We start from the raw sequence: 8,507 nt of genomic DNA, 5'->3' as shown, positions 1-8,507 counted from the left end.
ATTCACTAAAATTTCAATTTCACTTTTTCTCTATGAATTATCATATTGAATTATTTGTCCTATTTGTTCTTTGCCTTTTTCTCCTATCTTTCTCTTATATTCATTTACTATAATGGAGAACGAATATAAGGTACTAATAATAACTTATAAGCGTATGCAGTGCTATCAAATTTTAGATCCAGGCTAGCAGTCAGTCATTTAGGAACGACCATATTTCTGACAGGTTAGCAGCAAATTACTTAAGCCAGTTACTACAGAAGAAATGTGAGATGTCTACAGAGGAACAAGCCATTTTCTATTGAGGATTTTAGGAAACTGGAATCAGAAACCAACACGATAAATTTCTTAAGGGCTATTTGGAGAGGAGGACCATTAAGCAACGTCAAACAACTGTAAAACCACAGCACCGAGAATGTTCTTGGGTATATAGTATCATGACTGAGAAGAATTTGTATGCAACTCCTTTATTCTGTCATTGTTTAAAATATTTAACAAGGAAGTGATAACTGTACAAAATACAGTGAAACTAGGTGATACTGTAATGACAGATATGAGAGGCAAACACTCCAATAGGCCTCAAAAGTTTGTAGATGTTGTTTATGTCAGGTTATTAGATCACTTAAAGCCTATATTCTAGGTACGTTCAGTTAAAATGATAACGTGAAATAAGTGGGATTAATTTTTTTTAATGTGATAATTCAATAAAGGAACATATTATATATATTTATTTTTTGTAATTATCTTCATTATTGTAGTATAGACCTAGATCTACCCTTTCCTATAAAAATATAGAAAGGTTAACAGGTATTGCAGTATTTTCAACCCTCTTCTATGGAAGAAGGGCGTAATTAAAAGAAAAATTAATGCTTCGTTCTCTTACAATATTTAGGCTAAACATTAAGCATGGAACATTGTAATCACAATGTCATATTGCAGCAAGAGATGCAGGGTACAGATAGTTTTTGTTGACTATCTCAAAACTATGTTTTATGAGTTACGCCCTTCTTCCAGCTCACCCCTCAGTTGTTTGTATACATCTCAAGTCTGATTGTGTAATATGTTACTAATGTCAAATTACCACCGCTGATTCGATATATCAGAATACCGCGAAAATTCTTTTCATTTCAGAGACTCCATTTGATTACATTATGATTTTGCAGTTATTCCGATGACCCCTGATTGGAATATTATGATGGTTAAAGAAAAGAGGACAAACCACATTAAGTTCCGTTAAATTGACGGCTTTGTCCTGATGGTTGTGTGCAGGGCCACCGAGAAGGGGGCACAAAGGGGGCGAGTGCATATGGGCCCTTGAGCAATAAGGGTCCGTCAGGTCAAGTGAGTGTGATTACTTTTTATTATCATGAATAATGAATGATTCGTAGATACACACAGGTACTATAAAATTTTGTAACAACATTTGTTACATAAATTTGACATATTAACTTAACCATAGTAGAATTAATACAAATTACCACTTCATATGTAAATATTTGACTTTTATATAATAGAATATCGGTTTCCCGAATTAACATTCACTGACACGACAATTGAGGGCCCTGGCATTTGCCTGAACTATGTTCCCGTCACTTGCACTGAACACGTTCAATTATTTATTGGCTTGTCCTTTTTAACTACCAAACCCCCATTGGCCCAACACAATAGTTGGACTCTCTCAAACCGAAGTCGCAGGATACATTTCTTTTTCAGTACATTGTATGTTTCCTGTCGAAACTTTCGTCTTTTCATTGTCGTTTGTCTAGTAAATTCTGTTCATTAGTGTTACTGGTTATAGTTTAACTGCACAATGGGCAAGTACAGGCATAAGTCGGGAGCTGAGAGGCACAAGGAGAGACAGAAAAAATTGGAAGATATTAATATGGGTGCCAGACTGCGTGAAAAATATTATGGAGATATTAATAAAGAGATCAGTGAAGAGCGAAATATTTAAAATCAATTCATGCCTCTAATTTAGGGCCAACTCCACTGAAACCTATGAATCTCCTAAATAGTCTGAGGAAATTAAAACTGGATACTTTATTTCCAAATACCTGTATAACCATTAGAATATTCTATACAATTCCTGTGACAGTTGCTGATGCTGAAAGATCCTTCAGCAAAATGAAGGAAATAAAAAATGTATTCAGATAAACAATGTGTCAAAAACGATTGAGTAACCTAGGCTCCTTAGTCTGGAGAGCGATCTTGTGAGATCTTTAAATTTTGATGACATAATTGATGATTTTGCATCAGTGAAATCAAGGAGTGTTGTTTGTTGATGTTGGGCTGCAAGTTAGAAAATACAGCTGTTTAAGAATAATGTTTTATGAATATAATATATTGTGCTAATGTGAAGTTTTGCTAAAAGTTTTCAACGTAATAAAAGTGTACATTTTTAAGTTCGTATCTGTGTATGGGGTTATCTTTTTATTCATTTTGCAAATAATTATTATGGTTAGAATAACTGGTAACTTGTAATTGTTACTTTTTTCAACTGGGGTCCGAGTACATTATTGCATAGGGGCCCATAAATTCTGTCGGTGGCCCTGGATGTGCGTATTTTTGGGGGCCAGTACACGCGATTATGACGAATTGCAGTACCATTCAATTTGAATTATGGCTCGTCAGACTAGACAATGTTCCTTGCAAACTCCCCATGTTTTCAAAACATTCACAGTACTCAATTCGCCGATCAGGGTCCTCCTCATTCATTGTATGCAGCAGTCTTGGAATGTATACGTCTTCAAAATTCGCTGTACATTCATCATTGACTGCGGATTCACGTGCACACTGCTTCACAGACTTGTGTGGTAAACGGGTGAATTGTTACTGCTGGGAAGGTAACTGCAGTTGCTGCTGTTACATAATGTACCTAGATGTATTAATTATATGAGTTATATTTCCGCTGTGTCGACTGCTAGCTGGTGTGATGTCAGCGCCAACTCTAGGGAGAAAGCAGAATCTCACGCTCTAGCTGGCTTGAAGGTCATTGAAATTAGTCCGGCTACATCAAAGGTACCGACGCGAAGTGTCCATTCTTTATAATCCCTATTCGCAGGTATCACTGTCTCCAAATTTGTGCCGAATACGTGCAATTGTTTGACGTGTCGGCGGCATTGCTTGAAACTCGTTCTGCCATTGTTACCGTACCTCGCTAATGTTTTCAAACCTAAAGTACTATTTTATGTGACAAATGTGACGACAATTCCTGTTGTAAGCCGCACCTGTAAATACTATGTGCTTATTATTATTTTTTTCTTTATTTACTACGCACCAACGGGACACAAGTGTGCATAGGTGCTTATTTAGGTTGTGGGAAAAATCTCAGTTGTGTGAAAAAATCAAGCCGTGTTTCCTATCGACACTGCCGATGTCACGTCTTCCTTGATCACCTCACCCTAACCAAAGTGTTGAAACAATGAAGTTGCAACTATACAGACTTGTTTGTTATTTCATCTACTGTCCGAACACAGGTCTGAACCTCGCAAGTGACATCAAGAAGACACCACTTGTGAGATAATGCGGGCAAGGTGGCCAGATCCAGACTGACATCTGAAAAAGGGATATAACTACATTATATTATGTTCCATAGGCTACAGGTAATTGCATTGTTAAATTTTATTACAATCTTGGCTATATAAAGGTAAGCGTTCACTACATCGTATCGCACTCATCGGACTAATCGCACGGATCGGAAAAAGACAATCTTTGCTGTAATTCTTATGTAACCGCGTTCACTACATCGTATCGCACGCATCGCATCTCGGCAAATTCGTCCACGTTTCTCGGATGAGCAACTTTTCCGATGCGTGCGATCATGGCCTCCTTTAATGAGTCAATTTCAATTGCTGAACTGTTACTATTATGTTTTGTCATGTTCAGTGTCGCGCCAAAATGACAGACTGAAAACTTATTTTTGCTTGTAGAAAATTGCGAAGAATTATACAATTTGAGGCGTTCCTATTACAGTAATCAAGTCATTTCTTACATATATATATTATAACCAATATTTCTTTCGTTTCTTCCTCTTCAATTAAGACGCATGAAACAATTACAAATTCTTATTCGCTAACAGTCATAATTAATAGACCTAACTTCAACTCCTCTGTTTCCAGCAATGTCAATATCGTACGACGTCTTGTTTCAAACAGCTGATAGGGGAGTACGATGAGATGGAGCCGTTACAGTGAACGCACTGCACTTAAAAATAATATCCGTTGCATGCGATTCGTACGAGGAGGGCAATACGATGTAGTGACCGCTTACCTTAAGTGTAAGCTGTGATCTAATCTTCACAAATGAAGTTTGGGCGAAACAAGATTGAACTTTTGGAGTAAAGAGTACCCACACATTTTTCTACCTGCTTTGGATTCCGTCTTTCCTTTGTGATGTACGTCTGCTCATTCAGCTCGTATGTAAAAATTGGACAACAGGAGGACTTATTTACATTTAACTTTTATGCTTTGTTGATTGTTGTTTTGCATTTTCGTTCAATTGTTAGTACAACATATGTTGGTGGTTAATGTCTCTCTGACAACTTGAGTCTTGAATTCTCTGACTTTGTGTGGTAAATACTGTAAAGGTGCATCTACACAGTTCAATTTTTCTTTCTGCTTTAAGCATTGAATTAATGCAAAAGTGCGTGCAATTGTGCGTGCATTTTTTCCACTACAAATGAGAGAGGCATTTGAAAGCTACCCATCGTCGGTAGCTGTGCTTACTTCGTTCAACAGTAGCATGTAGCGAGCTACCGATTATTTTAGGTGACCGTGAATAAACTGAAAATTTCTTTCCTCGCTGATGATGGACCTTACAAGCTCAAAATGGCGGCAAGCGCGATCAGCTTTATTGAAGTCTATGAAGTGTAAAAGGTAAAAAGGTAAAGGTATCCCCGTAACATGCCATGAAGGCACTTGGGGGGCATGGAGGTAGAGCCCCATGCTTTCCATGACCTCGGCACTAGAATGAGGTGGTGTGGTCGGCACCCCGCTCTGACCGCCTTTTACCCCCGGGAAAGACCCGGTACTCAATTTTATAGGAGGCTGAGTGAACCTCGTGGCCGTTCTGAAAGTTTGGCAACGAGAAGAAATCCTGTCACCACCCGGGATCGAACCCCGGACCTTCCAGTCCGTAGCCAGCTGCTCTACCAACTGAGCTACGCGGCCGCCGGCTATGAAGTGTTCAATGACTAATTTGAGAATCAACTATCCCACGTATTGGATTGATACGGTATTAAGACCGTGTCTCAAAGCTCAAGTCCATACTACACACTAGTGACTAGCAACTAGGTGACTTGTGAACTACACACTAGGGAGCTTCGGAAATGTATGCTTGAAACATGGCCTTCTTCATAGATTATTTTTCTAAAAACCATGACATCACGGTGCAGCACTAAATTAAGAAGGCAGTGTCCTATTGCAGTTTCATTACTAATTATGTGGAAAAGATAAGGGCTTAATATATTACAATAATGTTTAAAACATTGTACAGAAGGTACTAACAATGTCAGTGTTCAAAGTTAACGTGTTATTATACATTATATTTACATTATTTCACTTCCAAAGCATCTTCAGATTTCATAACCCCAATTGCTGATGAGGTATCCATGTTTGTTTAGTGAACACGTTAACAATCGAGCAAGCACTTTCGTTTACTAGCTACTACGGACTTGATTGCAATGCACTATGTAGCTTTGGATCATAACTTCTGACGTCACATCCGGCTATTTAGTCAACAATCTAGTTTACTTCAGCTGAAAATGCAGCTTTGAGACACGGCCTTAATATTTGTAATATCCAAGATTCACTCGCTACTTTTCCAGGCAAATAGAAGATCGATGACGCGATCTATGGCATCATGTACCATGGTAATACTTGAAAATATGATTTTAATCGGGGGCTACTGCCCCCGACACCGCCACTACTTCAGCTTTTCTTTCTCCTATCCTACATCATTTCACTGCTCTCCCTTCTTCACATATTTTCTTAATTAAATTGAAATACCTGACATCCTTAAATACGTCGGGATTCAATCATACGACCTTTTGTTTATTGAACCACTATCATAGCCATTACGCTACGATTTCGTTGATGTACAAGTCCGTACAAATTATGGCATACTTACGCACAATTAACATAAAATACTTCCAAATATATTAAACATATTACTGTTTTTATTATATAATAGAACTGAACTCATTGTTTCCTATTAACCTTATTACAGTTAATATGGCAAGCAGATCACGAATTAATTAACTTTATATCGTACAAGGAACTAATATGATAATATGACGGTGTTGCTAGGCTTATCCACTGCCAATTTTGTTACCATACCCGATTCACTATACTTCTCCCTTTAGGGTTTTATTAATCTTATTTAGCTAAGTTAAATTGTCACATTTTTAGTGAAATAGTTTTCCAACTTGCAGTGTACTGTAATGTGCGGACATTCGTGACGTCATATAGGCTTACTACATAATCCATCATATTGTTCGGGAAAACAGCCACTCTTCCTTGGATTGTACCTTAATAGGCTACACTGTGTCCCTTTCTAACCTCCCACATGTTAATTTAGCGTTACTATGATACTGGTATTAAAAGAAAGAGACACTCAAATAATTGTTATTTCACTTGTTTGGAGTTAATTCATCTGTTACATGTTGGGCAACAATGGCATAAAACAAAATGGCGACTTCGCAGAAGATAAAAAAATTGTTATTTCATTCGTTTGAAGTAATTCATTTGTTACATGTTGGGTAATAATGGCATAAAACAAAGTGGAAACCCTGGAGTAACGCGTACAAACTGTTTCCTAGCATTCAGAGACGAAATAAACAATAATTACAATCCAAAGAAATTACCGGAGAGAATATGGAGGAAATACATCTGATGTGAAAGCCATGTGAAATTTCTGACGACTGGAAGTGTGAACAAACAATCTGGAGGTTCTCGTCGAGTGTCTCACTGTCAGAAGAGAAGATTGAAGAAATTAGAGCAGGATTTCAGAAAAGTTCTTAAAAATCAATTCGTAATGTATCCCGGCAGTTCAATGTGCCAAGATGAACTATGCATCGAGTGCTTCATAAGCAACTTCGTTTGTACCCCTACAAGGTTCAAATTATTCAAGAATTAAAACCAGATGACAGTCCACAATGACAGACATTCGCTATTGAAATGCTGGATCGTATTGACACTGATCCTCAATTTCTTGGAAACTTCTTGTTTTCAGACGAGGCAACGTTTTATGTATCAGAATTTGTCAGTTGGCACAATGTAAGGATCTAAGGTACCTAAATCCACACGTCAACCGTGAATATTCCCAGGATAACCCAAAAGCAAACGTTTCGTGCGGCCTGAAGAACAGGATTATCGGTCCTTTTCTCTTCCATGAGGAGTCAATAACTGGCCCAGTATACCAAGACATGTTGGAATAGATTTGTACCACCAGGTAGCTGCTTTGCAACCTCATGTAATCTTTCAACAAAACTGAGTCCTCCCACACTGGAGCCTGGATGTTCAGAATTCCCTCATAGAAACTTTCCAGATTGCTGGATTGGACTGGCGGACCAATTTAGTGGCCACCACGTTCACCAGACATCATTTCATTGGACTTCTTTCTCATGTGTTTGAGACCCCAGTACAAGATATTCAAGATTTACAAACCCTCTATCCATGACACAATTGCAACAGTATCAGTGGATATGTTGGACAGAAAGTGGAACGTAATTGAATACAGACTTAACATTGTTTGTGTTACCAATGGTGCACATGTAGAGATGTATTAGTGTGTGACAATGAAAATCCTTTGAGTTTATCTTTCTTTTAATACCAGTCTCATTTCATAATTCCGCATATTTTGTTAGCAATGATTAATTAAAATGTGAGAGGTTTGAAAGGGACACATTGTATTTTAGTAATTCATGTATATATGCGTAATGAAGATGAAGTTCAACACTGCGCACCATGTAGACAGAAAATCTGCATGCATCTCAATTGAACCTGCCATTTCAACTTGATTCTTTGAATATTTTCCCCGGATTGCGTGCTTAAACACATGGAAAATTGAACCGTGGAGTTGCACCTTATAGGGTTAGGTACAGCTTACAGCGGTAAAATTTTTAGAAATATTAAAAATTTTTTCCTCCATTACTGTATCTTGTACAATAATGAAAATGGGTATGTGTAAAACACTGTCCTTTTGCTATACGAAAAAATATATTTTTACGATTTAAAAAGAATTATTTATATATATTTTTTCAAAATTCAAAATGGTGCCAGTTCTGTGTGCAGTGATGAAGCGTTTCCCTCATAACTCATAAACTTGTTAACTTTTTCATGTTCTCTCTTATTTTATTGCTGAAACTCATGTTTACAATATCATGCTCTTTCAACAACATTCCTTAATCAATAATTTTTTTTTATTCTGTGTTATAAGAAAATACTGATATTTGACCATTTTTTAAAATTAATTAATTTTTTTACCAGACAGTCTATCGAAGGTAGAGAAGT

Source organism: Periplaneta americana, chromosome 16, assembly GCF_040183065.1.
Source record: "Periplaneta americana isolate PAMFEO1 chromosome 16, P.americana_PAMFEO1_priV1, whole genome shotgun sequence".
Classification (NCBI taxonomy): domain Eukaryota; kingdom Metazoa; phylum Arthropoda; class Insecta; order Blattodea; family Blattidae; genus Periplaneta; species Periplaneta americana.
This window is presented reverse-complemented; position numbering follows the sequence as displayed.